The following is a 25,417-nucleotide window of genomic DNA, read 5'->3' on the forward strand; positions in this document are numbered from 1 at the left end:
ACTTTTTTAACCCCCCCCCCCCCCCCCCCCAACTAGTTTGTAAAATTTATTTAAGTTATCTTCTTTCCAACAGCAGCTCTCTCCATCTCCCACACACATCCACAGATTAACAATAATAAAAACTGACCCTTGCATAATTAAGTGAAACTTTTTTAGCCCATGGCGCCACTGATTTTTTATTTTTTTTATGAAAAAGATTTCCTTGACAAGATTCATGATCCCATTTGCTTTTTTGAAAGTTTGACAAACGACACACACTCAGCGAGTGTGAATATACACACATGTATCCATTGTGCATGTCTGTGTTGTTGTTTTTCAGCCATTGATCCCCAATAATCTTGTAAGAATAAATCAATATATGTCCTTTAAGCAGTTGTGTCACTGTTCTGGCTCAGAGATCTGTTTATGATAATCTGTTGGCAGTGTCTGGGTACCGCACCACTGCTGCCAATTCCCCAGATGTGTCAGTAATAAGACATGTCAAACTGATGCCAGCCATTCTGAGGCCAAGCGCACAGCGACATGGTGTCTCCCTCATGAATGTATTCATACCTAAATACCAGTTGGCAGCTACCGCTATGGTCATCATCAGACATGCAAAAATCACTAATTTGGTTGTTCTACTGTAAAAACTCCTGTCAGATCTGTTTTCCAGCATGGCAGAGAGTTTTGTAGTTAAGAGTTTTGGTTTTTGTCCACAGTCCTGATAGGTGTTGAGGAAACCATGAGTCATGCACTGTAGTTAATATCTAATAAGCGATTTCTGAGAGATTGTTCTATTATTGGTGTAAATTTTGATTTGAACTTTGATTCAGTCAGTGAAACCAGTATAATATAAATATAGTAGGTTGTTTCTTTCAGAATCAGGTTCATTGCCAAGTAGGTTTTCACATACACGGATATTTGCCTTGGTATTTCGGTGTATAACTATAAACATATAGTAAGAGGAAAAAAAATCTGAGAAAGGAAGTAGTACTGCAAAAGTCAAGAAACAGAAAATTGAAAAATATAAAATATCTGTTTTTGAAATGCAAGAGCTGTACAGTTTTCTTCAGTTTGCAGACAGGAAGAAATCTGTTCTTGTGGCTTGAGGTTTTGGTCCTGATGGACCGTAGCCTCTTGCCAGAGGGGTGTCTCAAAAGTTTGTGTTGGTTACAATCTTTCCTTCCCGCCTCAGGATCCTGGAGGCTACTGGTCCTGGAAGGGTGGCAGTCTGCCTTATGAACAATGTTGTAACCATGTCAGGCTGGGCGACATGGGCAAAAATTTTATCACGATAAAATTTTTATACCGTTCGATATTGATAATTATCATAATGTCAAATCATTATTCGTTTCAAGTTAAAAAGGCTGATTTTTGCTCCTGAGTGAAAGTTGAATAAACCAGATGGTTAATTGTATTTTTAAAATATTCTTTGTTTTGAACAAATGCTTGATGCCAAACAGTGGATCACTTCACCAATCTAAAATCTTTTTTCCCTTTTCTTCTACAAAATTTTATTTTTCAGTGCCTTTTCTCCAACAAAACAAATATCTCAATAGTAAAATTAAGTGCTAATTTGTTCGGGATTTAAATGAATTAAATCAAACAACTTATTAACGATATATTGAACATTTGTTATTGAGGAAACTGATATTGCAGTAATTATCATTATTGTTGTATTGCCCAGCCGTAGTTGTATGTGGTATTATAAATCATTGAGCTGGCCATCATGCTTTAAATTGTTGAGTTTGTTGAGGGTTTTCAAGAAAAAACTTTAGAATAACCTTGTACAACTATTTCATCAGATTCAACTCATTACATGAATGTCTTGAATGGCTTAATTTTTTTTTTGGCTGTATGGCAGGGTTTTGGCAGAAAATCTCTCAAAGACGGATGTCAAGGAAACTTTCTTACCTCACTCACTGCAAAACATTTAGTGAGATGAATGCCAAATCATTTGACTAATTATTTTTGTCTGGATTTAAGAGGAATTTGAATGTTCATAAGCAACTAATTAAGACAGTTTGCAGCATGGACTCTCAGCCCTACTGAACTGCCACCTTTGAAACAAATGCACTAAATGGAGGAATAGCATTCAGCTCATTTAGGCCAAGCGGGAAGCTTCCAGTCTACAATATGAAGCTGATGCAGAAGTCCCTGAAACCTGTATTCTATTGAAAATCTAGCAGGGGGCGACTCTTATGATTGCAAAGAGAAGTCCTGCTCCATTAGAAATAATGGTAAAATGACCCTACTTCTCAGCTGAATAATTGCCTCAGTAAACACTTTAATAATGAGTTTATGATCTCAGTCGCTAAAGTCTTCTTCAATACAAAATGATGTTGATTTAGTAAATTATGGTCCCATTTATGTTAAAATAGACCATAAAGCAGAGAATGTTTCAGGGCGGGATTATCTATGATTGACAGGTCGTTACCATGGCGACCTATCAAACAGGCTAGAGTGACTCGTACCCACGGCACTGTGTAAATTTAACCAGTGCCATTGAAAATGCTAATTAGGAGTTGGCTGTTCACTTTCTCTGGTGAGTACATTTAGTTTTAAGACTGTTATTTGCTAGACAAAGTTATCAGCCCTGTTAAAATGACAGTTAACGTGAGTTACAGATGCACCTAGCTAAGCAAGCTAGCTTGCTCCGCACATGGCTGTTAGCTCCGCCGTATTGTCACTTCCGGCACTTCTTGGTTGCAAAAACTCAATATGGCGGAGGCCTATTGGCCAAACGGAGTCTTCAAAACGGCAGTCCACAAACCAACTAGTGATGTCACGATGACTATGTCCATTTCTTATATACAGTCTATGATTTAGGCATCATTTAATGTTAATAATGTCATTCACTGTTCAGTATGTTTACACAAAAACATTACATACATGTTCGCATGCACAAAGGACCCAGGTCTTTCAGTTCAAGACAATCACTCCACTTCACTTTAACCAGGTTTTTCAATTGAAGATGCACAATTGTAGTGAAACAACGGTGTGGATTTCTGCATTTTATATTGAATAAAGTTGGAGAAACTCCAAATTCCCTTTTTCCTCTCCCAGAGGGGAGCAGGGGGGGTTGGAGATCAACTTTCAACGGACTGCTGGGGAGACCCCAACGGAAGGGGGTTGAAAGTTGCTTTCTTTAAGTGCTATGCCTGGGCAGTTGATCGTAAAACTGGCGCCTTTTTGATCTACGAAGCTGATAAAGCGGGGCCTGACTGTTAAACTGACAAAGGGACACGAACCAGCGATTAGCATTTCCCTGAACAGCCTATCAAAGGTCCGGAGACTCTAGGATTATAACAACTCCGGTGGTGTCCTGAAACGAGGAATAATTTTGATTTTATGAATATTAAAATTCATAAATGGGTATTAATTCTCATAAATTTATTAAAATTCATAACTAAATTAGCCATGCTACACAATCAAGAAGTGTCATATAATACTTTCAGAGAAAGATAATTTGAGCATCAAGTCATGGCATTAAATAATATATCATAATGTAGGCCTACCTACAGACGACACAAAAAACACCACAGTGTGATATAGTAAGCACTCAAAACCCGCAGTTCAGCGACCAATTCTTAATTAGGAGTCCTTATCTCAGTTCAAACAGTCCTCCTCTCAACAAAAACCAAATTTTCTGGATCCGAGCAAGCAAACAAAAAAAAAACTCAGGTTGAGGTTCAATATAAAAGGCCAACCAAAATAAAAACAAGTGACGCCTCTCGCATCTAATAGACTAAGTAATTCTCGGACAACACCGGAACCCCCCCCTGTAGCTGGCCGACGCCAAGTTAATGTTTACTTTGCAGACTGCTTTGTTCTCGCGTGTCATGTGACCAGTGTGTAATCACAATCTTTGCGATTTTAAAAAATTCTCGTTTCGTCATCTCGCGATATCGCAAATGCAAATAATTGTTCAGCCCTAGTTAAAAGCCCCTGAGACTTTAGTTATTAGTCATTTATGTATCAACTGTGTATGAGTAACTACCTAAGTAACATGCAGTAATTAGCTACTGATAACTTGAAGGTATTCATTTGATAAGGGGGCATAAGTCAGCAGCAGATAAACTGAAAAGATGTGGGAGACACACAATTATGTGCAAGTAGTAATGGAATAAAAAACGAATCTTGGTGGGCTTTACCTTCAGTGTAAATGAGACATATTGAAAACAAAAACTACCGAGCCTTAGGGAAAACCATTGTTACACGCTTGCCAACTCTGGTTGTCAATAAAGCAAAATAACTCAAACTACTAATAAGCAAGAAGAAGAACTGAATCTTGTAAAACACATGATTGACCCTATTAGGAACCAGACAACTTGAATTAATCTTCAAATGCAAATGAACACAAAGCTAATGATAAGCAGTGGCCCACTGGTCATCAGTCAGACTATAAAGGTTAGTATAACAGTAATTTCTCACAAGTGCAGTTTAACAAACAAACTAAAGTGCTGTATTAGCAAAATCAGTAGATGTTGATTTTTTTTTTTAACCCTTTTGGGCATAAAACTCAATATTATGGCTGGTCTCAAACTCTGTTCTGTTGCAAAGGACCGGATTTACCCTGTAATAAGTCACATGAGTATGTGTCTCTTAAACTCCTTATCTTATCTATGACTGAACATGAATAAATCCATTATTGTTCAACATTTACAGTATCTCTCAAAAGTGAGCACACCCCTCACATTTTTGTATTTGATCATATCTTTTCATGTGACAAGACTGAAGAAATGACACTTTGCTACAATGTAAAGTAGTGAGTGTACAGCTTGTATTACAGTGTAAATTTGCTGTCCCCTCCAAAATAACACATCACACAGCCCTTAATGTCTAAAGCACTGGCAACAAAAGTGAGTACACCTCTATGTGATGATCTCCAAATTGGGCCCAAAGTTTCATTATTTTGTGTGGCCACCATTATTTTCAAGCACTGCCTTAACCTTCTTGGGCATGGAGTTCACCAGAGTTTCATGCATGCAGCTCCAGACCATGACACTCCCACCACCAAGCTTGACTGTAGGCAAGACACACTTGTCTTTGTACTCCTCCTGGTTGCCACCACACACGCTTGACATGATCTGAACCAAATAAGTTTGCCTTGGTCTCATCAGACCACAGTATATGGTTCCTGTAATTCGTGTCCTTAGTCTGCTTGTCTTCAGCAAGCTGTTTTGTGGGCTTTCTTGTGCATCATCTTCAGAAGAGGCTTCCTTCTGGGATGACAGCCATGCAGACCAATTTGATGCAGTGTGCGGCATATGGTCTGAGCACTGACAGGCTGACCCCCCCACACCCCTTCAACCTCTGTAGCAATGCTGGCAGCACTCATACGTCTATTTCCCAAAGACAACCTCTGGATACGACGCTGAGCACTTCTTTGGTCGACCATGGCGAGGCCTGTTGTGAGTGGAACCCGACCTGTTCAACCGCTGTATGGTCTTGGCCACCGTGCTGCAGCTCAGTCTCAGTCTTGTCAATCTTCTTATTGCCTAGACCATCTTTATGTTAAGCGACAATTCTTTTTTACAGAACCTCTTTGCCATGAGGTGCCATGTTGAACTTCTAGTGACCAGTATGAGGGAGTGTGAGAGCGATAACACCAAATTTAACAAACCTGCTCCCCATTCACACCTGAGACCTTGTAACACTAACGTGTCACATGACACTGGGTAGGGAAAATAGCTAATAGCTAATAACATTTTCACTTGGGTGTACTCACTCTTGTTGCTGGCGGTTTAGACATGAGGGGACAGCAAATTTATACTGTTATACAAGATGTACAATCACTACTTTACATTGTAGCAAAGTGTCATTTCTTCATTGTTGTCGCATGAAAAGATATAATCAGATATTTACAAAAATGTGAGGGGTCTACTCACTTTTGTGAGATGCTCTAAGTGGTTTCCCCACCTTTTTCCATTTTCTGTAGACCGGTTTAGACCAGAGGTTGGACGCGCACTCATGCACCAGTACTTCTATCAAAAGACAGGGAACTTAGAAGCTTTTTAAAGACTAATGAAAACGTACTTGAACATTATATTCCATTTCTGCCAGTAGATCCACCTAAATCTTACACACTTGACCTCTAAGTGCAATTTACTATATTGGTTGTTTTGAGTTTTTTGGTTGGCAGGTACATAGGATGATGTGCCAGTTAAAATCGGAATTATGCTTGCTGTTTCTGTTTTTGACAGTTTCTTAGTGCTAACAGTTATATTCCAGTAACTATATGAAAGATTTTATTGGACTTGAATATTTGTAACCCACAGAAAAAATCCACAAATGTGTACTATTATGCGCAAATATTTCACTATCTACAAATATGTATTTTTACATTTGTGATGTGTAAAATCATATCCACAAAAATACAGAGTGACTTCTAAACACAACAGTTTTTGCACATTTGCAGATTGCTTTCTGTCAATTTGTGGGTCATGTTACATTTGTAACTTTCTTTCTACACATTTGTGGATTTTTTGTCCAATATGTACTGCGGAGATCTGTTTTCCAAAAAAAAAAAAATATATATACACACACACACACACACACACACACACACACACACACACACACACACACACACACACACACACACACACACACACAAAAATATCTCACTTCCCAAAACATGTATTGTGTGTGTGTGTGTGTATATATTTTTTTTCCACAAAACGTAAATAACACTTTGTATTTTAATTTCACATACAAAGTGTTATTTACGTTTTGTGGATCTCTTTTTACATACAGTTTTTGCACATTTGTGGATCATTTCCTGTCAATTTCCAAGTCATGTTACATTTGTGACTTCCTTTTTACGCATTTGTGGAATTTTGTCCACTCTGTAAACAGAGATCTGTAAATGTGAGAGCAGTTTATTAGCGACACCAGCAGGTGGCGGTAGCGACATTGCCTCTCATGAGTTGTAAGACAGTAAATTATACATATTTGCAAATTGCACTGTATTTTTGTGGATATGATTTTACACAACACAAATGTAAAAATACATGTTTTGGGTAGTGAGATATTTGTGTATATTTTTTTTTTTTACAGATCTCCGCAGTACACATTGGACAAAATTCCACAAATGTGTAAAAAGGAAGTTGCAAATGTAACATGACCCACAAATTGGGGTGGCGATGGGTAAGACTATGCCTTTGGTGTGAGAGACCCGAGTTCAATCTCCCACTGTGTCCCATGTGTCCATGAGCAAGACACTTAACCCCTAGTTGCTCCAGAGGTGTGCGACCTCTGACATGTATAGAAATTGTAAGTCGCTTTGGATAAAAGCGTCAGCTAAATGAATAAATGTAAATTGACAGAAAGCACTGTGCAAAAACAGTTTTGTGTGTAGAAATCACTTGGACAGAAGTGTATTTTTGTGGATATGATTTTACACATCACAAATGTAAAAATACATATTTGTAGATGGTGAAATATTTGCGCATCTTAGTACACATTTGTGGATTGTTTTCTGTGGGTTACATATTAAAGTCCAATAAAATCTTCCATACAATTCAGATATAATCAACCGTTCTTGCCTGGCGACCTGTCCAGGGTGTACCCCGCCTTTTGCCCGATGTCAGATGGGATTGGCTCCAGACCCCTGTGACCCTGTATGCAGAATAAGCGGTTGACGATGGAAGTACGGACAACCGTTCTTGCTTTCAGAAGAGCTCCCGGGGTTATAATAATTCTCAGGAAAACTACACCGTTTCGTCTAAAATGAAATTGCAAGTCACTGTCAAATATTTTAAATCCTTATAAATTAAACCTTTGGGGAATAAATAAGAAAGCAGACTATAATAATGTGGCAACCTATTTTTTTAAATGAGGTGGTGCCTTACAAAGCTCCATACAGATCCTCAACCAGCAGCTGAGGAGAGATTCCATATTTGTTTGTGTTCAGAAGTGAGAGTGCACAGTCATACAACACCTGCATTCAGGGCAGTGAAAAAAAAATACACAGAAAACTCAATCTATCCATGATGAGGAGCAAAGAAAAAATTGAAAAAGAAACACAAATATAAAAACGTAATGTGATAAGATGAACATATCTGTAGTGTTATGGCTGGTGTTTAATCGGTCCTAAGTGCAGACACAGACCATTGATTTATTAACAAAATATGCAAAGTGTATGATGGCGGATGTAGTTTAATGTGGGCAGGCAGGTAGTGGTTGACGAAGTCTGGTTCCAAAAACAGGTTTAGTTGCTGGCCTGAGTCTTGAAACAAAGAAGACAACAGGTCTTACTAACTGGGCTAAGAAACCTGGAAACAAGCAGAAACACTGGAGACTAGAAAGTAAGGCAAATTCCTTTGTTTTTGTTGTTCACTGAAGACATTTGGGTTTAAGATCAAAAGATGAGTATGAGACAAAACCTCAGAATTTCAGCTTTTATTTCCCGGTATTCACATCATGATGTGTTAAACAACTTAGGACATACCACTGTTTGTATTAGACCACAGCATTCTTAGGTGAGCAAAAGTAATAATCTTAAAGTAAATAACATTTGGTGGCATAACTCTTGCTTGCAATAACTGCCTCAAGCCCGCGACCCATCAACATCACCAGACTGTTGCATTCTTCATTTGTGATGCTATTCCAGGCTTTTACCGCAGCTGCTATCAGTTCTTGTTTGTTTCGCTGTGTTTCTTCCTTCAGTCTCCTCTTTAGAGCATGCATTTCACCTCCTTTTGGGTTAAGGTCAGGTGATTGACTTGGCCAGTCTAAAACCTTCCACTTTTTCCCCTGATAAAGTCCTTTGTTTTGTTGGCAGTGTGCTTTGGGTCATCGTCCTGCTGCATGATAAACTCCCTCCTGATTAGTTTCAATTCATTTCTCCGTAAATTGGCAGACAAAATGTTTCTGTACACTTCTGAATTCATTCTGCTGCTACCGTCATCAGTTACATCATCAATAAATATTAATGAGCCTGTTCCAGAAGCAGCCAATATCCTCTTTAACAGGAAATGCAGTCTTTATAGGTTTGAACCAAGGATGAAAACTTAGACTAGTGATGCAGAGCTATTTAATGTTTGGACAATCAACCTAAAAGGAACAAAGGTCAGTCACATGTCACATTCCAATAGTTTTGCTCACTTGAAAAATGGGTGGGTTCAAACAAAGGGTGGTATGTCTTGAGTTGTTTAACACATCTAGATGTGAATACCAGGAAATGAGCTGAAATTCAGAACTCTTGTCTCATACTCATCTTTTGATCTTAAACCCAAATGTCTTCAGTGAACAACAGAAACCAAGAAATTTGCCTTACTGTTCCAATACTTTTGGAGGGGACTGTAGTTGGCCTGAGGTAAGGAATAATCAGGTGAAGTGTCACAAGAATTCCGGGGTGTTTAATTCATGGATGATTGGATGATGAGGAACCGGTGTGTTGCTCAGGTGCACAACTGTCGTCACACAGAGTACACACCCACACACAAACACAGACAAGAGGGAAGGGGATTATTGGGAGAGACAGTGGTTATGTATGGGTCTAATAGTAAAACTGTATAAATAGCTCACCATGTGAATAATGTATTGTTTTCGAGTGCTTATTTAAACAATCAGTGTTAATCTACATGAAGATAGAAAATGTGCTTTTATTATGCTGTTATACATATTGTTGATGTAGAGCGATCTGACATCGATTAGTAAATAAATATCTAGCAGAATGATGTTAGACTCGGACCATTTTCTAAGAGCGCTACTGCTGTTTGTAGTCTGGCAGTGTAGTGTACAAAACATGATGGGAGCTAGAATAAAGGCTTTCAATGTCCAAACAAGGTGCATCAGCAGTCAGTTCTATTTGGTGACAGTGGTCGCTGGTGCTAAAGTGGTACCTTTTTTGTCTCAGCATCAGTCCAGAACTTTAGTGGAAAATCAGTGTGCTGCTGTTAGGCCAGCCAAGGTTTTTGTAGTAGTTGTAGTTCTTGACTACACAGACTTATATGACAGTAATTACAATGATCCTTTGGTATTGGTCTGTAGTGCTCAATTGCTCCCATTTTTCAAATTTCCATTCTGAGTGGGTACAATAGGGAAGATATTTCCAATGCTGTTATGATTTATTTTAAAATTTAAATGTTAAGCCTTGGAAACCTACATACACTCTTAAAACATTGGACGAATATTGTCTTATAAGCAACTCAAGCATTGTTGCATTAGATCTGCATATTTATTCAGATCTACTGGCTTCTACAATACCAAATTTGATAGATATATAGATATAGATATATATATATATATATATATATATATATATATATATATATATATATATATATATATATATATATGTATATTAGTAACCTAATTTAAAACCAAGTCTATCTGCAAAATTTACTGTGCTATTTAATTCTTATTGCACCTCCATATCTGCGATGAGATAAGTACTCACTAATTGGCTGTTTCTGCTTGCCCGGATAAATGCCACAGATCAGCAGCCAGTGCTGGCTCCACTGAAAATAATGAGCTAATAAAGATAAGGATCATGGGAAAATTGCAGATTGGGGACCACTCATATTCCCTGTGACTGTGGATGCACATTGTGTGCTCTCTTGTGAAGTAATCATAGACAATCAGTTCTTTTTATGCAAGTTGTCCAATAATGAAAGAAAGTGCCACATTTAAAACCTTGCGGTTTATAATGTGATATGCGTAGACCTTTACTGCTGAATCCCTGACTGCTGTATGAAAAGTCATTGATGAAACTTTTTTCTCAGGAGTTTCAGTTCATTTCAAGGCTGAAATGCCTCATAACATAGTTTGATAGCAGATTTCTTCTTTCTGCTGTTTTGTTTGTTATATTTGTGTAAAAAAACTTCTGTATCTTACATTTTACTTTACCACATGTGCTTTAAAATATTACTAAGCCTCTGATCCTACTCAGTCAGCCAACACACATACTGTTTTTCTTCTGTGTGTGACTTGATTGTGATATAATAGAGCAAAGTCAATATTTTACAATATGTATCTCTTGATAGATAGATAGATAGATATAGATATATATATACTCGTGTGTTTCTGTAGAGAGAGTGAGAGAATAAACCCTAATCAAATATCTTACCTTCTTTTGAAAACAAAGTTAGTTCAATTTTGATGTGATTAGGGCTGAAACGATGCATTGATTAAATGGATTAATTCGATAACTAAAATGCATCGATGCAAATTATTTGCATCAAGGCTTTATTTAATCCAAATAACTTTATAGCACACTGTTTCGCAAGGACATTTATTACTGTCGCACATTACGCTTATACTGTGTGACCATGACGTGATTACGATGGTGCTGTTTGCTCTGTAATGTTACAGTCCGTCCCCCGTAAAAATTAAACTTATGTCGCCTAATGTTATTGCAGCAGCACAACAGCACCTGATCAGAAAGCATCCGGTGTTATGACAGCGGACCACAGACAAGGTAACAGCAACTTTAGCATTTAACTGATGATTGTTCGTTGAGTTGTAGGCTAGTCAAAGGCGCAATCCTCCGCTGTAAATATACACACTGTGACAGTCTGACTTCCTGTCATTTGTCTATTGAGTGATACCACATTTTACCCGGACCACGAACGCAACAGCGGCTCACGAGGTCGCATGTAAGTGATGTTGGCTAAAGGAGAAAGGCGTCTCACCGGCGATCGCTGTGTCTGGCAGAAGTACGGCTCTCTGTGTTGAATTCATAATTTAAACAGGCGTAAAGTTGGGTTAGGCGTTGGTATAAGCGGGGCAAAGATGCGGGGAGATCACCATGGAGGAAAACATAACGTGGACCTGTTTCTGGTCCGGAGCTGCCCCGAGTGACAGGCGAATTGACCGACTGACGTTTTGTTGATGTTTGTTTCCCGCACCGCAGGTACTATTTTTTTTTTTTTTTGTAAGAATTTAGACACGATTTAGTAGAACAAACTTTGGTTGAACTGCATTATTTGACTTTTGGTGCTGGAGTGAGCTCCTGCTGGACATTTTGTTATCTCACTCCCTGATTGTGTCAAGAGCTGAACTTATTAAGTATAACTATTGAGTGTTTTTGTTTGTTTCTGACTGTTTTGTCAACTGTTGGACGTATATTTTTTTTAAACCATGCCCTACTTTTGTTGAAACATTGCTGACAACATATTTTCTTGACACCAAAATTGATTTCTGTGTGTGGGGTTTTTATACAGATTTTTATTGAAACGTGTTATATTTACTTTTGAGGGTATACTGTCATATCACATATCCTTTGTGGGTGAGAATCTGTGACACAACAACTTGTCAGGTTACCCTGGCTGGTGTCCAGGTAAAAATACAAATATCGAAAGGTTGTTGTTTGCATATGCATATATATATATATATATATAAAAAACGGCACAACACGTGCATTTGTTGTTCTCCTGGTTGGGCCGTGAGTTTGGGTTGTAACATCACAGTCATGACTTAACTGGGTATTGGGGAGCTGCACCTTAGGATAACTTGTATAGCACTCGGGTGATGTTTGTGTTGGCAAAAGTTGTCTGGTTGCTGGTTTGTTGATGATGTTGGTCTATTATTTGCTGTATGAAACGCTATGAATTTCCGAATAGAAAAATAAATATCAATCATCTATAAACGTACACAGCTGATCCCGCTACCTTGGTGGGAGTTGCCGCCGCCGCCGCCAAGCAGAAGTACTTCTTAAATGAAGCATTGATTAAATAATCTATAGAAGCTTTGAGTACTAAAATCATTGTTAGCTGCAGCCCTAGATGTGATTAACTGAGATAACTATTTTGTCAGATTGCTTTCATTAGCATTGCTGTAATAAGGGTTGAAGCAGTACAATGTCAGTTACTGTGTATGAGTAAATAAATAACATGCACACTAAAAAGGGTTAGCCTAAATCAAATCTACATTAAAGATGACATCCGTAAAAATGGCCTTATTGCTGCTAATCATTTACAATTTACTGAATTAAGGTTTCCTCTGGAAATTTAGAAATAAGATATTTCAATGTTCCTTGACAGAAGATCAGTTATGGAAGGATATTTATGTCCAGGGGATTCAGGTGATGCTATTACACCCCTGAGTATGCTCAGAGTGATCCCAAACTTCTCTCTCAAGTCAGCATTTACCCTGTGATCAAACAGAGTAATAACAGTTATAGCCTTTTGGGATGTAAAATGAGCTGATGGATCCGGCAGTATAACATGCTATCAGCAAGAGCCCAATTGGCAGGCAACTCCAATTGAGAGCAGATGAATAGCTAACAACTGCTTCCCTGCAAGTTAAGAGAAATCCATGAGTCAAATTGTCTTTCTCAGATGGAGAGTAATGCAGGAAGCAGTGCAGGATAGGAATTTGGTATAAGGAGATGTGGGTTAGTACCAAAACTACCAAAACTGGCTTGGCTTAGAGTCAAAATTCTTTCATTATTTTAATCTTTCAAATCATACGCGTCTTTTGTCCAATAGTCTCTAAAAATGTCAAATTTTGAGACTTTTTCTAAATCCTGTTTTCAAGAAGTATCAAAAACCGTATGGCTAATCATTCGTAAAACCTTTGTAGGATCATCTACTGACATCGTTATCTGAAGTTATCAAAGAAATTTTGATAGGGCAATGCATTTTGAAATTATACATTTTTATTGTTGTCTTTATGGTAAATTTTACATAAATGCTCATAAATCAAAACTGATGCATACAGCCTTTCACAAAAATTAAGTCAGTCTCTAGATGGTAGATTTTTTGAAAGGTGTTCAGATCAGTCAAATGGTGCAGAATTTTATCACAAACATTTTGAGCATTTAAGTTTTAACAGACAAAAATTCCCCAGTCTGACACATGCAATGTCATTGTCTCAACTTGTAAGAAGAAAACCACATATCCCCAGTGCCTCAGTTAGTAAGTCACCTTCTCTGGGGATATGACAGTCCAGGGTTCAAACCCCCTAGGTGTTCCAGTCCTACTTGCCCACAATGGGGAAATTCATGCATATCATGTGTTTTTCAAGTGCTCATTGAGGTCATATGAAGTCAAAGATTGCCTGTTGCACTTGGACAAAACACAAAAAACTGGCAGGTGGTTTGCAAATCCCACACTATTCAGGCTAAAATGACCCTCATTGACCTTAAGGTGATAATAATGAAAGTTATGTTTTTCCATTATCTCAAATGGCTTTGTCTTAAGTCAAAATGATTTCCTCTCTTTAATCTCTCAAGTCTGGTCTGTTTTGTTTTTTTTTTTCACAAACCGTTTAGATCCTGATTATTGCCACTTGCGGTTGTATCTAAGACTGGGTATTGTGTGCAAGGTTTTGGTTAAATTGGTAAATCTCAAACTATGTGCTCATTGGAAATACCCTAAAAGTTGGACATTGAATAAGAGAAGTTATGAATTGCAGCCTCGGGCATCAGCTAACAATTATGATAATTGTTTCATGATCAATCAATAACTGGTTTTGTCTTTCAGAATGTATTTCAGGATACTGTGAAAAATGAGCCTCACATCTTCCCATAATACAAGGTGATGTCGTTTTAGTGCAAATATTTAATTATTGGTAATACAAAACCGATAAAGCATTTAATCGTCACATTTAAAATGCTGAAACCAGCAAATGTTTGCTTATTAAATTATTTGAACCATTAGTCCATTGTAAAAAGCTGTTTAGGGTTGGCTCTTCAGATTGCTTATAAGATTAAAAAATAATGCATGCTGATTTTCAACTTTAATGTTGTCATTCACATTGGGTGACCAGTGCAGAAAAGAACCCCAAACACTCCTACAGCTGAAAGTAAGCGCTTTAACCTCTTTCATTGTTTTGTATCAATTCCAATGTACAGAGCCAAAGCAAAAATTGTCACTGTTGAAATTCTTAAAGTAGACTGCACTGTAGATGTAATCGGCTAGATCTCACCTAGATCTTGATCACTGTAATGAGGTTCCTGTTGCAGGCAACAGGAGTTCTTCCCAGTTTTGACAGCAAATGCCTTTTCTTAGTGTAAACCAAATAACATTGTTACTTTAAGATTTTGGTAGGCGGGGCTCTTAATTAGTAGGTGCTCTGGGATGATTGAACAATTACAATGGGCAAAATGTACTTTTTAAAGATACGTGGCGTCCCTTTAGTGTTTATTTAACATTGCTCTTGGGTTTGAGTACCTGCCACAGAATGCAGAACCATTTCGAAAGGAAATTAAGTTTGGTTCATTATCTTCTTTATCATTTATTTACAAGCTTTAGATAGAGTCTTAATCACAGAGAAACACAAGATTCAGAAGGCTTCATACAGATCAAAACACATCAACCTGAACCACTGTCGGAATTAACACCATTGCCTGTAAACACTGGATATCATGTTTACAAATATGGTGAACCTGGTGAAAAACTACAGGAAACGTTTGACTTCTGTAATTGCAAACAAAGGCTACTGTACTAAATATTAACATTGATTTTCTCAGGTGTTCAAATACTTATTTGCAGCTGTATCATACAAATAAATAGTTAAAAAATCATACATTGTGATTTCTGGATTTTTTTTTTTTAGATTATGTCTCTCACAGTGGACATGCACCTACGATGACAATTTCAGACCCCTCCATGATTTCTAAGTGGGAGAACTTGCAAAATGGCAGGGTGTTCAAATACTTATTTTCCTCACTGTATAAAGGTTCATTTTCACTTTTCAGAAGAAACCTAAAATTCTTGTTATACACACTGATAGTACTACCATCAGTTTTATGAGCAATACACAATATTAGGACTTAAGATTACTTTCATTATCTATTAATCTGTTGATTATTTTATTGTCAGAAATGTCAGCAAATAGTGAAAATGTCATCATACTTTCCCAGAGCCCATGATAATAATTTAATGTCTTAAATTGCTTGTTTTGTCTGACCAGCAGTTCAAAACCCCAAATAATGAGTTTATTGTTTCATAGAAGCAGTGATTCCTTGCATTTGAGATGCAGAAACCAGCAAATATTTGGTATCTTTGCTTTGAAAATTAAATGATTCATTGAATGAATTAACTGAATGAATGGTTGCTAAGATTGTTTGACCAATGATTTAGCTTTATACAATATTGTGTGACGCATACAGAAAATGGAAAATTACTTCAAAAGAGAAATGGGAAAGTGTTTTTCCATTGATGTAAAAAGTCAAGCCCTTTTCAAATCACCTATTTGTTGTGTACTTTCCCACTCTTTTTCTAATTTGCTTGAGACATAACCAAAACACATAAAAAATTTGGCTTAACCACTTTGACTTTGACAGACGGTACATCTGCAAAGTACATCTTTCATATATGATTTTTACTCTGTGCTGTGTCTGCACAATACACCGCCGTCCATAATATTCACTCACCTCCAAGGAAATTCCTTAAGCCACTGAGAATTAGTTTGCTCAACAAATCCTGAGTGAGTTTGTGGAGTAATTTGGTCTGATATTGACTTTCAGGTTTTGCTGTAGCAGCAATTTCAACAGGTCACATGACATCATTCAGAGGTCCAACTGTATTCTACAGTCATAATTAAATGGCTAAACCATTAAAATGTGGTGGAGAAATTAAAAATCTCTCAGCCACTGTGAACTACTAACAAAAGAAGTTAAGCTTACTGCTCTGCAAAGACTTTATACATCATTAACAACCAAAGCTACAATGTGTCTTTGTTGCAATTTTGTCCTTTATAGCTTCCCTTGTCCCTTTTTTAAACTTGCCACATTTCAAAGCAGATGGGTTACACCCAAGGATTGGCCCACTGCTATTCATTCTCATTCTCTTTTTAGCACTTCTTTCCACTCTGGTTGTTCCTACATTGGGGTAATTACCATCCACTGCTCTCCTGAAGGCTCTGGCTGTAAAATTCAATCAGCAACCAAGCTAGATTTAACTCCCAAACTCCCATATGTTGAAGCAGTAAAGCCCTGTCCATTGATTTAGCGGTAATATCCTCTTTCTCTTTTGGCCATGTTCAAACCGCTCTGGCACTGGTTTTTATATGTGATTCCAAATAATATCGGAAATAGATGGACTTTGTTAAAGGAGGACTGTTGGGAGATCTAAAGGATAAGGCTCTCTAAACAGACCTTATTGCAGATAGTATTTCAGTTGTTGCTGTTAGGCCAAACTGCATTAAGCGTGAGATTTAATTGAAGAATTTGGACAACACTTACTTGTGTTGAATTAATACAGTTATAATCCGTTTGTTTGTTTCAGTGAGTTCCTTTTAAGCTAATCTAAAACTGGGAAAATTCTTTGAATTCAACAAACAGTTGCTAACAGCAACATTAGGCCAATTTAAAGACCATACAGCCTACACACATCAGTTTAAATAGTCATGACTCTAACATTCAGAGCCCCTGCAGAGGCTAATGGCTATTATGTTGGCCCCGCACACCATGTTTTGTTGCATGGATTAAAACCCCAGCTATGCATTTGCTAATGTCACATCTCTTTTCACTCATTCTCTTGTCTCTCTTCACACTGGCAATAAAACGCTCGCAGAGGGTGCTGCGCCCTCTAAAAGGTCTTTGATCAATCAGTGTTAACTACCTGCCATGAGCTTATTACTCTGGGCCATATGTGACACAGCAAACCTATTAGAAGTGAACAGTTAGTTTTCTGAGAAGCCAAATTAACATACAGTAAGCCTCTACTTAAGTCACCACTGAACATTTAGCTGCAGTTACAATTGATGAGCTTTAACTATGGAAGCTGCTTCTTCCCTTCACTAAATGATCTTCTCTCCTCAGATTAATTTAAGGTAAATACATATTGTTGACCTTTGCATAATGTCCAGTTGTCTCCTTTTTTCCGCAAAGTTTTGAAATCTCATTGTGCCTTATGCCATAACAATTAATAAATGCCTTAGTAGTCTTGTGGGTTGTCAATGTGGGAGGACTCAAGGACATGTAGAATTTCCTGGACAGTTTTATTTTACTTTTTTAATATTTGCAAGGCACTCTCCAAATAAGAGATTGTACATTATATTTGAGCAACTAGTCTAGTTCTAGGTTTAAAACTGCATAATTGTTTTGGCCACTTGGAGGAGCAGAATAACTTATGCTAATGTCAGAGCAAACCAAGTACTTGGACATCCTGCAGAATTGAAGCAGTAGTAGTCATTTTAAATACAATATTCATTCTAGTTTGGTCTCAACCAACTCATGAGAAAAGTATTTCGCTTTTCATATTCCTAACTTTTTAAATTTTTCTTATCTTTATATGCTTTAATTTTTAACACTAACTGCTTTAAAAAAAAAAAAAACACCAACTACCAAATTATGTCAATATGAAAAGAAACATTATTCTATCTTAAAAACATCTGAAACAAAGATTTTTTTCTTTCAAATTTCTGCTGTCAATGGTGTTGTCTGATTTTTATTTCAACCATGATATTTTGCCTTATTTGAATTAAAATGTTTGCACTCAGGTGGGTGAGCTTCATTGGCTGTTAGCCTTAGTTATTACACAGATGTTTGATACTTGACAAATGCCTCTCTCACAGCGGACATTTTGACTTGTCAAACACAGGTGTAACTGACAGTAATACTAGCAGCATCCCATTTGCTGTTGGTCTGTTAGATGACTGGTATGTTTCCTAAATGGAACAGAGCCATCATTAATGTTTTTACTCATCACCTGTGCTTTTCCTGCTATGAAAAGTCAAAATGTCTGTCGGAAAGATCTGTATAGCTGTGAAACACAACCAAATTTGACAGTGATGCATAATTTCTATACATCTGACGTTGGAGCTAAAAAACACCACAAAAGTTTTCACAATCTCCACCAACACACAGAATATTTCATATTTTAGACTCCACCAATGGCCTTTTGTTATAACTGTATTGTCGTCTGTATTTCTAAACTGTAATAATGTTAAGCACCATAATTACACTCCTCAAAGGCACCGACTCCTGCTTTGAACTGTGTCCCACTTTTACACACATTCACTTAACCCAGCGGAGAATTTCAGGTCAGCAGACATTAACAGCTCTGTAGAGCACAAACCATAGATTTTAATTAAGTCATTTTTCTCTGTCAGAATATGCAGACAATGACGGGGTGCAGGGGCTTGACGTCAGACACCAGAATCACTTGAGTAAAAGTTTAACCAAATACAGTGTTTGGATGAATGTAGGACGCTTTGGGGCAGCAGATTAGTGGGTGGATTTGTTTAACGGCGATTCAACCAGTATCTAATGCAGTAGCTTCAGTGCTCCAAACACTTTTTAGAAGATTATATCCCCTTTTAGACCCCCCCAAAAAGAAAAAAAAGAAAATTCCCCTACTTTAAAGGCGCTTTGGAAAGAATGTCAGATGATGCAAGTGAAGGCCAAAGCAATGAAATTATCCTCCATTACATTGCTCATTCCTACAGCATCCAAAAACCTGAGAACAGTTCATGATGACATCACTTTGATCTTTAATTAACAGATTTGATCTGGACAGTGCTATGAATCTTAATTCACAATATCTAGAAACCCTCTACCCCTCCTCCAAGCAAGAGACAGGTATACCTTTACACATGAAAAGTCATGCTATTGCATTATTGTTTTGACAAATTAGTTTCAGTTTAGTTCAAATAACTTTTTTATTGGTATAAATGTCATAAACATTAATTTGTCAAAATTACATAAATAAAACAATTATATTTTGCATTCGCTTAGTACATCTCCTGGCACATACCGTGCAGCCTTTCTCTCCGTGATCCATTTTAATCAAGAGAACTCTCAGAAGACATGTAGTTACAAGGTAAAATATGTATATCACCTCAACTAGCTGTCAGAATATGGGTCTGCATGCAAAAAATCTGTACAAGAGAGAGACAGTGACAAAATTCATAAAGATAAATGTTTTATTCTAATTACTTTTTATTTTTGACAGGTAAACATATGAGTAAAAGGTTTAAATTCAGAAGCTTTTTTTTAGATTTATAAATAATCAAGGTTAATGACGTTCATTCTGTTATTCTTGTCAATCAGGGCTCTTGTGATCAGGTTTGACACTATGTGTTGTAAGTTGAGAGTAATTACACTGGATCATCTGTTTCACATTTTAATCCGTTATGGTGCATTATAGGCATGTGTGTCAGTTTTTCAAATTTATCTTAACTATCAAGGCACACTGTGAGGGGTGAAAACAACACAAATTTGAAAGCTTTTGTTTCATAGCATTTCCACTCACTTTCTTTAATGAATATTCCTGACTTTTTCCACCTTTTGTTACATCGCTGTGCTACAGTACATGCGCTCAGTAACACAGGAGGGATTTCAACATCTGGTGAACATTTGGTACAATATGTGTGCATATGTATTAAGTATTGTGATTTTTAAAGATGTATATCCCATCAACTAGAAAATTGTTAAAAAAAAATCTTCATTTGGGGATGGTCAGTTTTGTAAAATTACTGTTTTCTCACATGCACAGTATACATATCCACACTGCTAGTAGAAAAGAACAGCTGTAATGAAGGACTATAAACCAACATATCATGCTGGTAGTATATTAAAATGTCTTTAGCAACTCATACTGTGCTATCATTTTGCACATATATATTCACGCTGATTTCTGCATAATTCCCCTCTCCCCAGATCCAAATTAGCCAATGTGCATTAGCAGGTAATTGTCGGTTCAGCGGGATGTTGCCTTCATAGGCTCGTAAAAATCTGGAAGCAGCAGTGCCAGGAACGATATATGAAGCCCCTGCTAGCCCCAACAGGGTACAAATGGTCTTCAACAAAAACATCTCCCAACAAAAAATCCAGCTGTGGCCAAATCTCCCTTAGAGGTGAAGGTTTCCCTGGGTAAACTTCTCCAGTTCTGACCTTATTGTGTCTGTTAGATTTATGTCTCGCTCGAACAGGGTAGTGAAGCCTCATATCTGTTGTGGGAAGTCAACAAATAAACTGTAACTCTGTCCCCTCCACAAGGCCAATGCTGTTTATTGAAACTGCTCCAAAAATGGCATTCAACCAAGAGTGTCTTCAAGACGAAGTATAGTTTAGGGGCAACACAACTGAATAAGCTTGGCTGGGGATCCTGTATGAGCTGTAAGAATATTTATTAGCATTCCCCATGTTTGCAGATCATAGTGAGAATGCAAATCCTGAACAATGTGCCTAAGGTTGTAAGATAGGATTCCTTTGGCTGGGAGCATTGTGTATATATAAAGTTAATGGAAAATGGAGAGGAGGAAAAATAGGAAGTGATTTTTTTAATGGCTTAAAAGAAAGCTAATGCCCTCTAGTTTTGCAATTGAATGTTAAGCTTAAATATATTTGTAGCTGTGAAGAAGTAGAAAGTGGAGTCTTAGTAACAAACTTCACCTAAAGGGTAGTGGATGATGACAAAAATGTAACTTCACATCGGAGCAGAGAATGGATTAACACAGAGGTTATGCTCTGTAAGTTACTTCTGCTGGTAGTATAATGTAGGGTTGGGCACTAAAGTTGAAATGAATATCCTGATATTAATGAGAAAAGACAAACAATTAGTTGATTAACCAATTAGTCTGTTGATAGACAACTAGGCTAATTGGTAGCCATTTTGTTGTGCGCCTTTCTGCACTGTGACTTAAAAACTACACTGATCAAGAATTTGAATCAAGAAAACTTTTATTGCTGAAGGAAGAAAACTTACTGTGGAAATGACCGTGACTGTTATAAAGTTGCATGTTGTGAAATTGTGTGGCCATGTATATAGTAATTACCTTTTCCCAATCATGTTAGCCTTCCAGCCCTTGGGATATTCACTGTATGTGTATAATTTAGAAACATGCACTGAAGGGTACTGTACTCATGGCAAATTAAACCCTGAAATATGTGATTTTGGGAATTTATGTTGAGCAGCTCCATACTCAGGTCAGTCACAAAGCTAAACAATCAAAGGCCTAAAGAAACTATGTGGACTTTGTAATAGATGATAATCATTTCGTCATGATACAATTCCACAATACAAAAACTCAAACATGTTTTTTCAGCAACACAGAAGCAGGACCAGTCCTGCCATACAAGCTACAGTCTATTCTATGTCTGTTTTGGAAAATCATGAAAAAGAGGGGGAAAAACAACTCACGCAAGCGTTACATTTTCTCCGTGCAGTCACCACCTTGCCATAATGATCAAGTTATTTGTACGGTCCCCGGCTTTCACCCCAGTCCATACCACAACCATCTATAACTCTAAGCTATTGTAATCTTCCTGCTATTCATTAAAATATGAGGGCAGGAAACCGTGCACGGAAATGGGCATTTGACAGATTTAATGAGACTGGCTGCGAACAATGAGCTGTTGGGGTCTACGGCAGGGCGATTCACACTTACTCAATTTAATGGGGAATTAAATTCAAATGACAGACAAAGGTATTAGTGAGAGTTTGTCACTCCCACCTCCCTTCACACATCGATAAAATTCTGTAAATTAAGTTGGAAGAGAGATTGAAAGTTGAACAAAGGAAACTGCTTATAAATTTGTATTTTCCTGTTTTCACTGTGTAGAACAATATGAACTCTGTTATGCTGATGTAATTATCCTACAGTCAGAAGGTAGAGTTGGGTTTTGTGGTGGGGGAAGAGCAGGAGGTGAGGGTGTCATAATTGCGTTTCATTATAAAGAAAGGCTTTCACAGATTGTTTCATTAAATGTTAATTAGTTGTCATACATACATTGAAAATATTTAATTTAAGAAAAGTGAGTGAAGATTTAGCCATGTATTAGATTAACTTAATTTCCTCCTCAGATGATCTTCAGTTCTTGTATATTTCTTAATAACTGAAGAAATTATCCTTTCATTAAAATATCAGCCTGAAAGTCAGCAGCGACGAGGTTGAATAATTCTTTTGCTTCTGCTTACATTTTGTTTTGACTGTATAGGTAGGCCTATAGTAGACGTGATCAGTTTGGGGAACATTCAGACAGATTCAGAGCAGCTTTTTTGAGTGTTTGATTACTCCTTTAGATCAGTTTAATAAAGTTCTTTGTGGGTGCCTGGAAAAAACAGGTCTCCATTAAATAAGAGTTTATACTCTTTACTGTGTGTGTGTATGTATATAACCAATACAGTGTTCTGGTTTGTGTATAAGAGGGTATGGTGGACGCATACTGATTTAAACACAAAAATGATTACACAAGAGAGTGCTTAATCAGATAAAGAGATTATCACTCTTATAAAAAACATTATAGCTTTGTTTGTACCCGAAAACACCCAAACAGCCGTGCACACACTTAAAGCTTTCAGCACTATGACTGATTGAGGTTGTGTGCTACATGATTTGAAAGCCCTTTACAGTCTAAGGCAGCTTAATCTACAGCACTTACTCCCAATAGTCAAGGACAGGACTTTAGCTGACAAACACACAGTCCATACAGGTGGCACATTTGGGGGATAGAGGGGGTAGAGATGGATTTCAGAGGTAATTAGAGATGACATTCTCTAAAGACTGTAGTTGGCATCAAACACCCTCTCTCCAAAGGAGCTGCTAGTTTCCTGGGAAAAGGTTAGCAAAGACCCCCAGAGACGGCAGGAACCACCTCCCGTTTCCCTCTTCTTTAGTGAAGCAGACGGCTGACAACTTGCTGACACTGCATTATCACACTGTAAATGCCACTGTGGGGAACATGAAAGTATCTGATGACAGGGGTGTCGATTGTATGAAACTGGTGGGTAGAAGAATGAGGGGAACTATCTGAAAGTTCATGCCCTGTAAAAGCTGTAGCACGCCATACAATTCTATTTTATTTATATAGCGTCAAATCACAACAACAGTTATCTCACAGCGCTTTTAATAAAAGTGCAGGTCTAGACCGTACTCTATGATGCTATTTACAGAAGCCCAACAGTTCCCACCAAGAGCAAGAGCATCACTTCCCAGGAAACTCAACAAACGTAACCTATTGACCTCAGGTGAAGATACCAACGATGGTCGTTCAGTCTTGGCCACAGGTAGTCTTAACGACTGTAACGACTGTCGTCACAGCAACAAGGAACACTAACGAACCAGCGGTATCGATGACCCGGGCCAACGACCCCACTGAGGTTAAATAGCTGAGTTTCCCTGCTAGTCAGTCAGAACTGAAGAAGTCCTTTGGATGAGGGACGAAACGTCTTCCAGTATCTTCAACCAAGTCCAGTTGCCCTTGATTTTAACCTTCGTTGGATCACCAAGAGCAAGCACTAGGCGACAGAGGCAAGGAAAAACTTCCTTTTAAGAGGCAGAAACCTCGAGCAGAACCATGGCTCAGGGTGGGCGGCCATCTGCCTCGACCGGTTGGGGTGAAGGATAGCGAGGGAGCGAGAGAGCGAGAGAGAGAGAGAGGGCAGGAGAGGAACAGAGAGAAAAAGAGAGGGATGGAAGGAGAGAGAGGGGAGGGAGGCAGCCTACACAATATACACACACAGAGGTACAGACAGTAAAGGTGATGTTGCTATAGACTAAATGAAAAATGGTACAGATATTTATAGTAGTGTTAATGGTAACAGTCGTAATGTTAATGATTATAATAACAATAGGAATAGTAACAATAGTCGTTGCAGCAGAGGGTGTCGAGCAGGAACACGGGGGCAGCAGGTGACCCGCAGCCACAGATCCAGACTCCACAGCTCCAGAGCCAGAAACACCTGCAGGAAGTGATAGGAGGAGAGAGGAGAGGGACGAGAAAGCACAAGACTACCAGAAAGGGGAGAAGTTGTGTTAGTAACATGCAATAATGGGATGAGGTTGCATACAGAGGGAGAGAAAGTAGAGGAGAGAGGAGCTCAGTGCATCATGGGAAATCCCCCGGCAGTCTAGGCCTATAGCAGCATAACTAAGGGATGGTTCAGGACTCACCTGAGCCAGCCCTAACTATAAGCTTTATCAAAGATGAAAGTCTTAAGCCTACTCTTAAATGTGGAGATGGTGTCTGCCTCCTGAACCCAAACTGGAACCTGGTTCCACAGGAGAGGAGCTTGATAGCTGAACGCTCTGGCTCCTAGTCTAATTTTGGAGACTCTAGGAACCACAAGTAACCCTGCATTCTGGGAGCGCAGTGCTCTGGTGGGGTAGTAAGGAACTATGAGTTCTTTAAGATAAGATGGTGCCTGACCATTAAGAGCTTTGTAGGTAAGAAGAATGATTTTAAATTCTATTCTGGATTTTACTGGAAGCCAATGCAAAGAAGCTAAAACAGGAGAAATATGATCTCTTTTCCTGGTTCCTGTCAGAACACGTGCTGCAGCATTCTGGATCAGCTGAAGAGTCTTAATGGACTTTTTCGAGCAGCCTGATAATAAGGAATTGCAGTAATCCAGCCTAGAAGTAACAAATGCATGGACTAGTTTTTCTGCATCATTTTTAGACAGGATGTTCCTGATTTTCGCAATATTACGTAGGTGAAAAAAGGCGGTCCTTGAAATTTGCTTAATGTGAGACTTAAACGACATGTCCTGATCAAAGATAACTCCAAGATTCCTCACAGTGGTGCTGGAGG

General features: G+C 38.0%; 1 long non-coding RNA gene across 1 annotated transcript in view; it reads left to right on the top strand.

Annotated features, from left to right (window-relative positions):
* Nucleotides 1-25,417, top strand: part of LOC123957995 — a 147,203-nt gene that overhangs the window by 41,784 nt on the left and 80,002 nt on the right. The gene's annotated exons all lie outside the window — the stretch shown is intronic.

The sequence above is a fragment of the Micropterus dolomieu genome, linkage group LG19 (assembly GCF_021292245.1).
Source record: "Micropterus dolomieu isolate WLL.071019.BEF.003 ecotype Adirondacks linkage group LG19, ASM2129224v1, whole genome shotgun sequence".
NCBI classification, from domain to species: Eukaryota; Metazoa; Chordata; class Actinopteri; order Centrarchiformes; family Centrarchidae; genus Micropterus; species Micropterus dolomieu.